The sequence below is a fragment of the Lolium rigidum genome, chromosome 7, assembly GCF_022539505.1.
Source record: "Lolium rigidum isolate FL_2022 chromosome 7, APGP_CSIRO_Lrig_0.1, whole genome shotgun sequence".
Classification (NCBI taxonomy): Eukaryota; Viridiplantae; Streptophyta; class Magnoliopsida; order Poales; family Poaceae; genus Lolium; species Lolium rigidum.
The window spans coordinates 317,397,381-317,410,939 of record NC_061514.1 but is presented as its reverse complement, the minus strand read 5'-3'; the positions used below and the strand labels follow the sequence as shown (position 1 = coordinate 317,410,939).

Here is a 13,559-nt window from a genome sequence, read left to right as displayed (position 1 = left end):
CACTGGAACGGCTTAAACAGCTTGATAGACGATTAAACTGGAGGGACCGACTGTTCCAGCCCAAACGTCAAAAGGAATGGCTGTTCCGCCCGACCCAAATCCCGGCGCACAGTTTCCCAAGCCTCAGTAAATGCTGGGCACGGCCCGACACAAGCGTTTCTCCACCTCAGCGCTCGATTCAACCGCCGCCGCCACATTGCTCTTCTCCGGCGGCGTATCAGGGACATCTCCTGGTCGTCATCCCGTGAACAAAGAGTCTAGGCGCGCGGCATGTCCGCCTGTGCGGCTCTGCCTCTCCTCGCCGCCCTCGTGCCGTGCAGGAGCGCGAGTCTGACGCGCCCAGCTGCTCGCCATCGACCACCGGCTTCCGGCGCCAAGAACTACTCTACCCGCTGGCTCCAAGTACTCCTTTCGTTGAATCAAATCCATGATAGATCCATCCTATTGTGTCCGCGCGTGTGCGTACTGTATGCGTACTGTATAGTTTCTGCGTTATGCTGTGCGTGTACTCTGTAGTCTATGTTTCCGTTCTTTTCACCCTGTAATCTAGATGTTTGTAAAAGAAAATGAAAAGATCCAGGTGAGTTATTTTCCCGACCGTTGGTGTTTCCAAAAATGTCCATCTTATCCCACTCTCCTTTTGTGGTCAAGTATTTTGCTTCAATCTGCAAAATCTTAAAATATCCATGTACCTACTGTACCACTTTTTAGTATTCTTGAACTAATTAAGTAACTATGATGTACATCTTATTTTTGATCATTCTCATGTACACAATCTCCAATCCACGGAATAATATCGCGAATGATTTGCTCATTTTCCAAATTGAAGTTTTAGTAGTTAAAACACATTGTCCTTGTTGTAGTTTTGTCACGTTTGCCTTCAAACATTAAAGGTAATACTTATGTCAAATATTGCTCTGTGCTCTTTTGCAAAATTTACTTATTCAATATATCATATTTTTGTGCCGAAAACAACAATTTTGATGAAAACTCGCCGATTAATAGTCGACCGATTAAATCAGTTAATAGGCCGATTGCCGATTAATCCCTAAACTTAAGTCGACTGAGCAGTTAACGATTACCGATTTCCTGAACATTGGCAAGGCATGGACGCAGTACGGTTCACTAGGTTAGGCCGGTCAGGACGAGCGTGATGGCACAAAGAAAGGAGGTCCAGAGCGAGCAGGAGCGGACGGTGCCGTGGCGGAGGTCGTCGTCGGGGACGACGGCTACAGGGCTTGCGCGGGCCAATGAGGTTGTCTGGGGGGTAGCTGGGGCCGTAATGAGTGTGTGTGCGAGAGGAAAGAGGGAGGGGAGGATGACAACGACCATGCGAGGCGGCGTACTGGCGCGTCCAGGGCGTGTCCTGGCGCGCTCTGACATGGTCTGGGCGTGTCTGGGCGCGTCTGGACGCGTCGCGTTCTGATCAGTGCGTGCGTCTCCTTGGACAAGGGCAGGTACATGCGTGCGTAGTGGAGTGAGTGGTTTGGCAAGGTGAGAGGGACCGGAGAGAGATGGAGGTGAGGAGTGGCATGGTGATGGCATGGTACACGACATGGTTGAATTTTGATCATTTCCCTCATGGTACTGTGGTACCAAATCTTGACTTTGTTCCAGTGGTGTAAGGAGAGGTCAATGATGATCATTGGTGTGATGGTGTAGTCTAAAAACCAGCAGATATAAGAGTGTATGCAAATAGATGATTGATGCACACAAGGTGTTTGTGTTAATGGCCGCAAGAGAATTATTTTTGAATTTTGCAAAAATATTTTGTGGATATGGTTCAAATAATGTTAGACACACAATGGTGGTGTTGGTGGGCAAAATGGATAAAGTTTTGAAAAAAACAAAATGGGTAGGATCTAGAATCTGTTTCAATGTTGCATTTTGGCTTGATCATACTAAGCAATAGAGAATGGATTTGCTATGATGGTCTTTACCAAAGTTGTTCATCTTGATGAGGTCTTGGATGAGGTGCAAAGAGTTGAGAGACTTTGGTTTAGAAAATTCTTATTACAGGGGTTCAAAGAGGGTAAGATGTTAAAATTGCCACATGTGATCATTATCACATGTAACTTGTTTTTTCTATTTCCTTTGATTTGATTTGTGTTTCTTTGATTCAAAAGGGGTTACTTAGTGTTTAGTTATGTTTCTAAACCATTGGCATGAAGTAAAATGGCCTAGGTTAAAGATTTGCAAAAATTGGCCATAGCCTCATATTGAATTTCATGTTTTTCTTTTCTTTTCTTTTTCTTTGACCAAGGGTAATCTATTTGGGTTCATTGTGTGTTGGGTTAAGTTTAATAATGGTTTCAAACCATTTAGGTAAAGTATAATGGCATAGGTCAAGATTTGCCATTTTGGCTATATGCTCTCATATGCCTTTTCTCTTATTTTGTTTTCTTTTTTATTTTGTTTCTTTTTTACTTCAAAGAACAAGGTTTTGGGTTTAGGAGAAATTCCCAAAAACTTCATCAAACAATCATGGCAAAGATCATCACATACTATGAACCTATCTTAATGTAATTAAAGTTTTTATTGGCTCCAAAAATTGGAATTATTGAAATTCATTTTCTTCTTTATTTTTAAAATTTGGGATGTTACAAACATCCACGGCAGGCCGAGCTTGAACCCTGCTGACGCATCAGTCCTCTCGCACTCAGCACTCAGGGCGTCAAGAATCAAAGATACAATTTTTGTGAGACAACGAAAATACGACTATCTGTATCGAAAATGCATCTGTGAAGCTGATCTGGGGCAAAGCTGAAATCTGGGCTCTTGCATGGCATATGGATGTTCATTCCTGGGTCCCACATATTTGACTACCCATTTTACAAGATTCCCTTCTTCAGATGCACTACCAATTGAAAAACTAGCACAACTTTCACGTAATAAATTCAAATGAATTTTTATTTTCATATTCGACTTCCTCGCGACGAGCTCTTCAAAATGAGTCTAATATTCAATATTTTAAAAGTTATTTCGTAAACTGCATCTATAGAATTCTTTATTACTTGAGCATGTAGTCCGGACACTGTGTCCATGTAGTTTTGCGATATATAGTACTGATTTTATATATAAAGTTTTTCCAAATTTGTTTGAATAGTACATGTAGTATTTGTGAAGAGTACTTCTATTTTTGTACACATAACAGCTGCAGATTCCCTTTTTATGTGGAGACCATTGACCCGAATCTCAAAAAAAAAAAAGCTAAATAGACAAAAGAAGTACTGGACAAAACCCAGTTTTACCTTTTATAACCCAAACGTAGTTCTCCTTCAAACCGGTTCTGCTGAGAATCGGCCTAAAACTCGTTGCTATATAAACTCACCCCTAATATTTGTTATCCAAAAAACCACAAAGGGGCAATCGATCCTACGCGCGCAGGAAACCTTGAGGTTTGATTCCGTCCTTGCACCTCTCCGATCCATGGCTGCGACCGACTACATCTCCACCATTCGAGCTCGGAAGTTCCGGGTCCGTCCGCCCAACAACCCCATCGACGACAAAGACCCTCCGCCCGACTCGATCGTCCTGGACGCCAAGGCCTACATCGACGACCGCACCAACTCCTCCACCGCCGACGGCTACACGGCGGCCGGCCATCGCATCAAGGTGACCTTCTGGATCACACGCCCGCCGAGCGTCTCCTACTTCACCGTCCACTTCCCGGACCTGCCTACACCATCTGCACTACTCGCCGAGCTGCCCCGGGTCCTCTGCGCGGACGGCGACCTCGTCCTCCTCCGCGTCGCCATCTGCCCTCGCCACCTCCTCAGCCTCCCGCAGCACAACGACTACATCGTCTACCGGGCCGGCGCCGGGACGCTACAGGTGCTCCCGCCCCACCCCACCCGCCTCTTCTCCGACCTGGAAGTCGGCCTCCTCCGCTGCCGCTTCAACGACAGTAACGACGACGACCACACCTTCTTCGTCGCCGCACTCTCCTCCGCTTTCCGCCGTGGGAGCTACAAGCTCGACCTGTTTGACTCCAGGACATGCACGTGGAGCACCAAGGTCATGGACGTCGAGCCGTCGCAGAAACAGAGCTACACCTACTCTTGCCCAACCCAGGTGATCGCCATCGGCCGGGAACGCGGTTCGCTCGCCTGGGTCGACCTCTGCCAGGGCATCCTCATCTGCGACCTGCTCGCCAGCGACGACGACGACAACCTCCGCTACATCCGCCTGCCGTTGCTCGTGGCGCTCAACAAGATGCGCAGAGGCGCGTCGTGCGATCGGGACATCGCCGTCAGCAGCAATGGCACCATCAAGTACTTCGAGATGTGTGTCCACGTCCAACCTGGCTTGTGCGATGGCACGACCTACATCTCCCAGGACTGGGAGGCCGCCGCCTGGACATGGATGGACTCGGAGAAGAGTTGGCGCGTGGACTTCAAGTTCAAAGCTTCGGAGACACTGGTAGACAAGAGCAAGGCAGCGATTCTACATAGGTGTGGGGGTTCCTGGCTTGTGCTTGATAATGAGGCTTTGAGTTGTTAGAATGTAATGGTTATCCATGATCTATAAATGATTCTTGCATGCAAAGTGAGGCATACTAGTATAACAGAATTGCCATGTAATGCGTGGCTGAAACATCTTTTTTTTTTTAGATGTTTGGCTGAAACATCTGATGTGCCTACATAATTCCTGTGATAAAAAGTTGACATCTGGAACTGGTAACATGACGTCGCTAGAAGTGCTAGATGCCTAGATGGACTTGGAAGATTTGCCCCTAAACGAAAAGAACTGTCCAAAAGCAGGTCCAACTAACGTAATGAAAAATAACTAACAAAAGAATTATGTACTAATTGTTCTAATGAATCTCTACTTGTGTCGACGGGTTCATGCGGCAAGGAAAGGAGTAGCAGCAGCACAGGAATCTCACGGCAAATATTTGGTAGATTAAGGTTGTTTTCGTATTGAACAGAAGAATATACTAGAGGAGTTCTTTGTAAAGTGCACAACAGGATGCACAGATCTTAAAGCATAGATGGACGCCCAAAGATAAGCCTGGGACACCCACGTATATGTAGAGGTGGATTTACAAGGCAGCGATTCTACATAGGTGTGGGGGTTCCTGGCTTATCCAATGGCCAGCACTATTTCAAGATCCGTGCTAGTTCTTTTGCAATTTTGACCTGTACCTTGTGCACAATCGCACCCCTATAGACGCGAAGATGGACATGTACATCTCACTCCTGTCCCGCACACCCCACCACGGTGCTCCACCCTCCCCGTCTCGTCCCCTGTCCACCTCTCACTCGACCACCGTCGAACATGGCGAAGTTTCCCCAACATCCTGGTCGAGGCGTGGCTGCCAGGTCCTCCTCCCCTGCCAGGCGTTGGGCCGGCGACCTTCTCTGCCCGAGAAGCTGCCGGCGAGACGGTGGGAGGGCAGCTTCCGTCCTCCAGCACGACGACGACCACGCCCTCGAGTCCTCCCTTCTCCTCCGACCACGCCGGGCACAAGCCTAGCAGATCCCTCCCAACCACTGCCGGATCTGGGCTTGGAGGGTACGGATCTGGGCTTGTAGGGCCTGGATCCGTGGCTAACCCTAGATGGATTGGTTCCCCTTTGTTCTTGCAAGTCTACTTGTCTGCTGGATTTGTGTATATTGGACGAAGCTCATGTATGCATATAGGATCAGAAATCAAGTCTGTTCATGTTTGTTGGATTTTTGTATCCGAATTTTTATGGTCTGAATTTCTGGTTTATGTTTGTGCTTGATAATGACGCTTTGAGTTGTTAGAATGTAATGGTTATCCATGATCTATAAATGATTCTTGCATGCAAAGTGAGGCATACTAGTATAACAGAATTGCCATGTAATGTGTGGCTGAAACATCTTTTTTTTTTTTGAGATGTTTGGCTGAAACATCTGATGTGCCTACATAATTCCTGTGATAAAAAGTTGACATCTGGAACTGGTAACATGACGTCGCTAGAAGTGCTAGATGCCTAGATGGACTTGGAAGATTTGCCCCTAAACGAAAGGAACTGTCCAAAAGCAGGTCCAACTAACGTAATGAAAAATAACTAACAAAAGAATTATGTATTAATTATGTACTAATTGTTCTAATGAATCTCTACTTGTGTCAACGGGTTCATGCGGCAAGGAAAGGAGTAGCAGCAGCACAGGAATCTCACGGCAAATATTCGGTAGATTAAGGTTGTTTTCGTATTGAACAGAAGAATATACTAGAGGAGTTCTTTGTAAAGTGCACAACAGGATGCACAGATCTTAAAGCATAGATGGACGCCCAAAGATAAGCCTGGGACACCCACGTATATGTACAGGTGGATTTCCGCACTATGAATTGCTTCCTTATCGCGATGAGGACACGGAGGCGATGACGATGCCAGTCTTGAGTAGGCTCCACACGGGGCATCCTGCCCTAAGCTTGCACGATGATGATGTTGTTTACATCATGGCCAAGGTTGATCACCGGGACCAAAAGGCTTGGATACTTGCCGTCGACATGAGGAACAACACAGTAAGAGCAGTGGCTGATTTCAAATCTGGAAGAACCGCATCAGGCTTCAGATTCACATACCTTCAAAGCCAGATATCCAAGCATCTGGCCAGAAAGTAGGCTACTCCTTTATACAAGAATGTGAACTGCCGGAGGTGGACGATTTGCACCCGGGTGAACATGCACCATATTTTGAAAATCCAAAAAATGGTACTGTATTTCAAAGTTTCAGAAAATTTTGAAATAAATTTTTTCAGTATATCCTATGTTGACACTTGTTTGTGCAGATTTCGGCTTTAAAAATCGGCCATATGTGACCTACACATAAATGTGAAAATGAAATTTCCTATTTCTTGAACAGGGCACCGCCAATCATTATAGTTGTACAGACCCATATTTCTTGAATAATGAGGCACATCGGTGATCGCTGAACCTAAAATGTCAGGTATGCAGTGTATAGGTATATATGTTACTAGGAAGCATCAGGGCGGTGTGTCGCCGCGCCCATAGGAGGATGATCGTGAGATGACCAGTTAAATAAGATAGTACTATTTCCTGATTAAAGAGGCTATAAATGACTAGTGAATAAGAATTTTTGTTAAAATAAAATAAACACAAGGCATAAGGAATACCCACTCCAACAAATTTACTCCCTCCGTTTCAAATGAATAAGACATATAAATTTAGTCAAAAATCAGCATCCTCTAAGTTTGGCAAGTGTAATAGTATTAATAGATTCACAGCAATAGTATTTGTTTCATGTTATTGACGTTCATATTTTATTCCTTGTATTTGGTCAAATTTTATAAACTTTGAATAAATACATAAGCGTTATTCATCGAAATGGATGTATTACACGTCACATGTAACGAGGTCACACATAGCAAAGGTAGATATTAAACATAAGGTTGTACCCCTGCCTTAAATTAATAAGACCGTTGCCGGCAGAGAGATACAAAGTGCCAAAGATTAGCTAACAGGATCCAAAGAACAACTAGCAAACAAAAGAAAAGGAACGAAAACACAGCTAGAGCTTCGAGTCCATTGTCCCGCCTTGCCGTCCAGCTAAAGAAGACGCAAAGACAGAGAAAAAGGACATCCTTGAGGTAATCACCCTCGCCAACCTCCAGAGGCCAACCCAAGCCACAGAGGATTGTTCCATGGAAAACAGTAAGGCATTGGTTAGTCTTACATATAGAAAAAAATAGCCTAACATCCTGCACGTTCAAAAAATAGAAACGTCACCAGCAACTCCATCGAAAATTAAATTTTGTTTCGCTCCTCTAGCATCTACATTAGCGACCCGCGTTGTACATGCCCCAAGAGTATAAACATATTCATACGTACTTACAACAAATGGCACGGAATTAGTTATAAGTTGCGAATTCTTTTCCCGATCCATTTGTACGAGCGGAGGGCAGAGGCGGCCTCAAGGCACGGTAGCACTAAAGGTATCAGTAGCATGATTCGTTCGTAAGATTTCACACGCTAGTATATGTTTAAGAAAATAGCTTGTTGAAAATTGAGAATTATTGGGACAGGTGACATCGAAGATTATAGAAAATGTCGTTGTGCAAACATGGCACATGGTGCTTTCTTTTCGCGAATTACATGCCACATGTTACTAGTAATAAAGATGACTGAAAACTCGGCCGACTATCAAATAGATAATTCAAGCATGCAAAAAAGATAATTGAGAAGAAACCACGACTATTCTGCCAACAATTCAGAGTAACCGTCTGCTCCAGCAACAGCAACAGTGCCGCTGGGCATTCTGGGTACGTTTGGTTTAAGCCCACGCCTGCCCCACCAAATTTTGGGCATGACCAAAATTTTGGTGAAGGAATCATGCGCCCAGAGTTTGCCCATGGTTGGCAAGAAAATGAACTACAACGCTTTGGGTGAGTTGGGCTAGCCAATAATTTGGGAGTCGACCAAACAACAGCCTAGCGATAAGGACGTACCAAAATTTTTGTAGGACCATTGGCTAAGAACCAAACATACCCTCTCTTTTTACTCTTTCTCAGCCGCCTCGCCGTGGCCCTCTCCAACCTCGCCTCTGTTTCCACGAGACTCGTCTTGCTCGCCTCCGCCTCCAACTCCAGTTGGCCGATCCGCAGCACGGCCGCCGACAACTCCGCCTCTACCACCACAAGGCCCTTCCTGCTCGCCTCCGCCTCCGCCTCCAGCTGGCCGTTCCTTGCCGCGGCCGCCGATAGCTCATCATCGAGAGACATGACCAGCGCCTGCAGCTCCGCAAGTTTGAGAATAGGTTTAGGGTTTTCGTGGTGTATCTCCACCACGTGATCAGCTTTATTTATAGACATCAACAGGTTACAATACATGTATAAATACATCTATACAGACCGTATTTAACACTCCCCCTCAATCTAAACTTTTACATACAAGATTCAGATTGGATCTAAAACGGTCTAACATCTGTTGGGTAGCTGGTTTAGTAAATACATCAGCTAGCTGATCACTTGAAGATATAAACTTGACCTGAAGAGCTCCAGCTGCAACACGCTCGCGTACAAAGTGGAAGTCGATCTCTATGTGCTTCGTTCGAGCATGGAAAACTGGGTTAGCGGTCAGATATGTTGCCCCTAAGTTATCACACCATAATATGGGCGTGCGCTGCTGAGTTACTCCGAGTTCTTTAAGCAAAGACTCGAGCCAAATCGCTTCAGCAGCTCCATTTGCCAACGCCTTGTATTCAGCCTCGGTACTGGATCTTGAGACTGTAGGCTGTTTCTTCGAACTCCAGGATATCAAGTTCGGTCCTACAAAGATGGCAAAACCACCCGTAGATCGTCTGTCATCAACACACCCGGCCCAATCTGCATCAGTAAATATGCTAATGCCAGTGAAGCGGGACCTCCGGAAGCACAAGCCAGTATCAAGTGTACCCTTCACATATCGCAGGATGCGTTTAACCGCCTCCCAATGGACCTCAGTCGGCTGAGAAAGGTACTGACAGACCTTATTAACAGCAAAGGAGATGTCTGGCCTTGTGAGAGTCAAATACTGAAGCCCGCCAACAACACTGCGATACCGGAACGCATCATCAGTATGTAGCAGTGTACCACCATGACGGGAAAGCTTCTCTGAAGGAACAAGAGGCGTGGAAGTGGGCTTGCAATTCTCCATGTTGACACGATGCAGAAGGTCCAGTGCATACTTGCGTTGTATCACAGTCATGCCCCCAGAATTGAAAGACGCTTCTAGGCCAAGAAAATAATCCAAGGGACCCAAATCCTTGATGGGAAAGCTGTCCGAGAGAGACTGGACCAGACGATCAACAACTCCAGGTGTAGAGCCGGCAATGACAATGTCGTCAACGTAGACCAGCATATAAATCTGAACACCATCCCGGGAGAAGATAAATAAGGACGTATCAGCCTTCGAGGATGTAAATCCGAGCTGAAACAATCGAGCACTCAGACGAGCATACCATGCACGGGGAGACTGTTTCAAACCATAGATGGAACGCTGCAGCTTACACACATGCTGAGGGTACTGAGCATCTTCAAACCCAGGCGGCTGCTGCATATAGACCTCCTCGGTCAGGAATCCATGGAGGAAAGCGTTGCTCACATCAATTTGACGGAGAGTCCAGCCGCGGGACACAGCGAGCGAGAGAACCGGGCGCACCGTAGCGGACTTCACAACCGGACTGAAAGTGTCGCCATAATCAATACCATGCTTGTTGTGAGAACCCGCGAGCGACTAGGCGAGCTTTATGCTTGTCAATAGAACCATCGGGGGGTGCTTGGTCTTGAAGATCCACTTGCAGCTAACCAGATTGACACCAGAGGGCCTGGGCACAAGACGCCACGTATTATTCTGGCGAAGGGCGACAAATTCATCGGTCATGGCAGCATGCCAGGCAGGCTCCCGGAGAGCATCACGATGCGAAACGGGAGCAGCGAAGAAGGCACGCCGACGAGGATCATACCGCACGGTCCCATCAGTGAATTGCTTCGCGCGGCGAGAGTCGGTGCGAAGACGTGTCGCCATGGGATGGCCGGTGACAGGGGCAGCAGCCGACGTAGCAGCATCGGACGAAGGCTCCGTCGAAGGTGGAGCAGCCGGAGCGGAGCCGGTGGAGAGCGATGCGGCCGGGGCGGAGCCGGCGGAGGGCGACGCAGCCGGTGCGGAGCCGGCGGAGGGCAACGCGGGCTGGGCCGAAGAAGGCCCAGCAGGGGCAGGCGACGAAGGCGCGGAGGGCGCGTCTGTATGGGAGACCTCGAGAGTCTCCCCATGCCCATGCACGTCGATCGGATGAGCGGGCGTCGGTGACGAGGCTGGCACGACAACCTGCACAGGAAACACAGCATCTGGAACAACATGGTCAGTAGACAAATAGGACAGGTCATAATTTCTCACATGGGCACTCATAGCCGGTTCGGTGGAAGGAAAAGTGATGATGGACTCGGCTAGGGTGGAGATATCAATGGTGACACCGGGGGTCGCATAGGGGAACACGGACTCGTCGAACACGACGTCACGAGAAATGTAAATGCGCCCGGTGGACCTATCCAGGCACTTGTACCCCTTATGCATAGGACTATATCCCAGAAAAACACACATTTTGGAACGAAAAGAGAGCTTGTGGGAATTGTATTTGCGAAGACTGGGCCAACAAGCACATCCAAAAATACGTAAGAAGGAATAGTCGGGGATTATTTTGAGGAGGCGCTGCACAGGAGTGTCGTTGTTAAGCACAGAGGTAGGCATGCGATTGATAAGATAACACGCCGTTAAGAATGCTTCATCCCAGTACCGTAGAGGGACGGAGGCGTGAGCGAGCAGGGCAAGGCCCGTCTCTACGAGGTGGCGGTGCTTACGTTCCGCAACACCATTTTGTTGGGACGTATGAGGGCAGGACACACGGTGGGAGATGCCCGTGCGCTGAAAATACCGATGGAGCTTGTGATACTCGCCCCCCGGTCGGACTGAACCGCCTTGATTTTGGTGCTCAAAAGGCGTTCGACGTGTGCCTGGAAGGTGTAGAAGACCTGCTCAACATCAGACTTGTGTTTGAGAAGATAAATCCAGCAAAACCGAGAGTAGTCATCAATAAAACTAACATAGTACTTAAAACCTCCGGAGGAGGCAATAGCAGGACCCCAAACATCAGAGTGGATCAACTCAAGAGGCATAGTGGACACACGATGAGATGCAGTATAAGATAATTGGTGACTCTTTGCACGCTGGCAAGCATCACAAACCAACACAATATTGTCTGACGACGAACAAGATAAATTGTTGTTCTTAACAAGAGTTTGCACTATTTTGATGTGGTCTTGGTGCTGGAGAGGGCATGGCGAAACAATGATGACGAGGCTCGACTAAAAGGGACTGGATAGAGACCGCCTTTGCTTCTACCGAGAAGAAGAAGTTTCCTCGTGGCCTTGTCCTTGACACAGAAAAAGTCACGGTGAAATTCCACAAAGACATAATTATCGGAAACGAGACGATATACAGAAAGAAGATCTTTGTGGATATTTGGAACATGCAGGATATTTTTCAAGCGGAGGGAGGAACCGGCTAAAGTTGAATGACCAATGTGAGAAATTGACAAACCTGCACCATTGGCTACTTGCACGTGATCCTTCCCGCCGTATCGTTCAGCCATGTGGAGGCGCTCGAGATGACTCGTCAGGTGGTCCGTCGCCCCCGTGTCCATGTGCCAATGGGAGTCATTGGAGCTGGTGGACGCCGAGTTGCCTGAGCGCTGGCGTGGGGGCACAAACTCAGGGTTGAAGCGGTTGCGGCAGTCGCTCGCCTCATGCCCCCAGTAGTTGCACAACTGGCACTGTGGCCGCTGCTTCTTGCGGCTGTTTCGGCCGTTGCCGCCGCCGTTGTACTGATGGCGATCGCCGCCACCGTCATTAGAGCGGCCGTTGCCGCCGCCCCCACCGTAGTTGCCACCCCCATCGTAGTTGTTGCTGCCGCCGTTGTTCTGGCGACGATCACCACCAGCGCCTTGACCGGTGCCGGGGCGCCCAGAGTTGTTGTCGTAGGGGCGGTGCTGCGATGGCTGACCGGCGGCGGGGAAAGGGCCAGGCCGGGATACTGCGTTTGCAGAGGAGGACCAGTCATCGGTCTGGGTCTGACCCGCACACAGGGACTCAAAACTGAGCACGTGCGAGTAGAAGTCCGCGAGGGAGTCAGCGCGGTTGTCGCGGATCATGGAGGCCGCAAGGGGGTTGAAGTCGGAGCCCAACCCTGTGATCATGTAGTCAATGATCTCATCGTCCTTGAGTGGTGATCCGGCGGCGGCCATGGTGTCTGCCAGAACCTTGACCTTGTTCATGTACTCGCCGGCGGTCATGTCGTTCTTCCGCAGAGATTGGATCTGCCGACGGATGTGCCGAATATTGGCACGGTTCTGGGCACCAAACATGGCGTGGACTGCTTCCCACACCTCGGCAGCCGTAGTCCTGCCGATCATCTGGCAGGCGATGTCTTCGTCCATGGACGAGAGGAGTAGCCCTAGGACACGCTGGTCCTGTGTCCACCATGTGGCGTAGGCGGGGTTTGCCACGGTGATTGCAGCATCACCAGTGCCTTCGACGATGGTCTTCGCCGGCGCGGCCGTAGTTCCATCAAGATAGCCGTGAAGTCCCGCCCCGGAGAGATTCGGGAGCGAGAGAGTGCGCCACAGCATGAAGTTGCTCCGATTGAGACGCACTGCCGGTGGTGGTACGGAGGTGGTGACGGCGGCGGTGGTGGTGGCACTGGGCGGTGCGAGGAGAGGGCCGAGGGCCTTGGAGGTTTGAGCGGAGGAGCTCGCGGCGGCGGCGTCGGGAGCGAGAGGGCCGAGATCGGCTCGGCTCTGATACCAAGTTTGAGAATAGGTTTAGGGTTTTCGTGGTGTGTCTCCACCACGTGATCAGCTTTATTTATAGACATCAACAGGTTACAATACATGTATAAATACATCTATACAGACCGTATTTAACACCGCACTGCTGCGTCTCAGAACCTCCACTTCCCTCGAGTTCTCCTGCGCCTTGTTCTTCCAAAAGTCAGTTACGATCTCTTTCACCTGAGCCCGGACGCTTCGAGCCCTG

General features: G+C 48.6%; 1 non-coding gene across 1 annotated transcript; it reads right to left on the bottom strand.

Annotated features, from left to right (window-relative positions):
- Positions 1 to 12,612: 12,612 nt before the first annotated feature.
- On the bottom strand, positions 12,613 to 12,751 carry LOC124679927. Its single transcript, XR_006995344.1, has one exon. It is a non-coding gene; the product is annotated as a small nucleolar RNA Z247 (small nucleolar RNA).
- Positions 12,752 to 13,559: the final 808 nt, after the last annotated feature.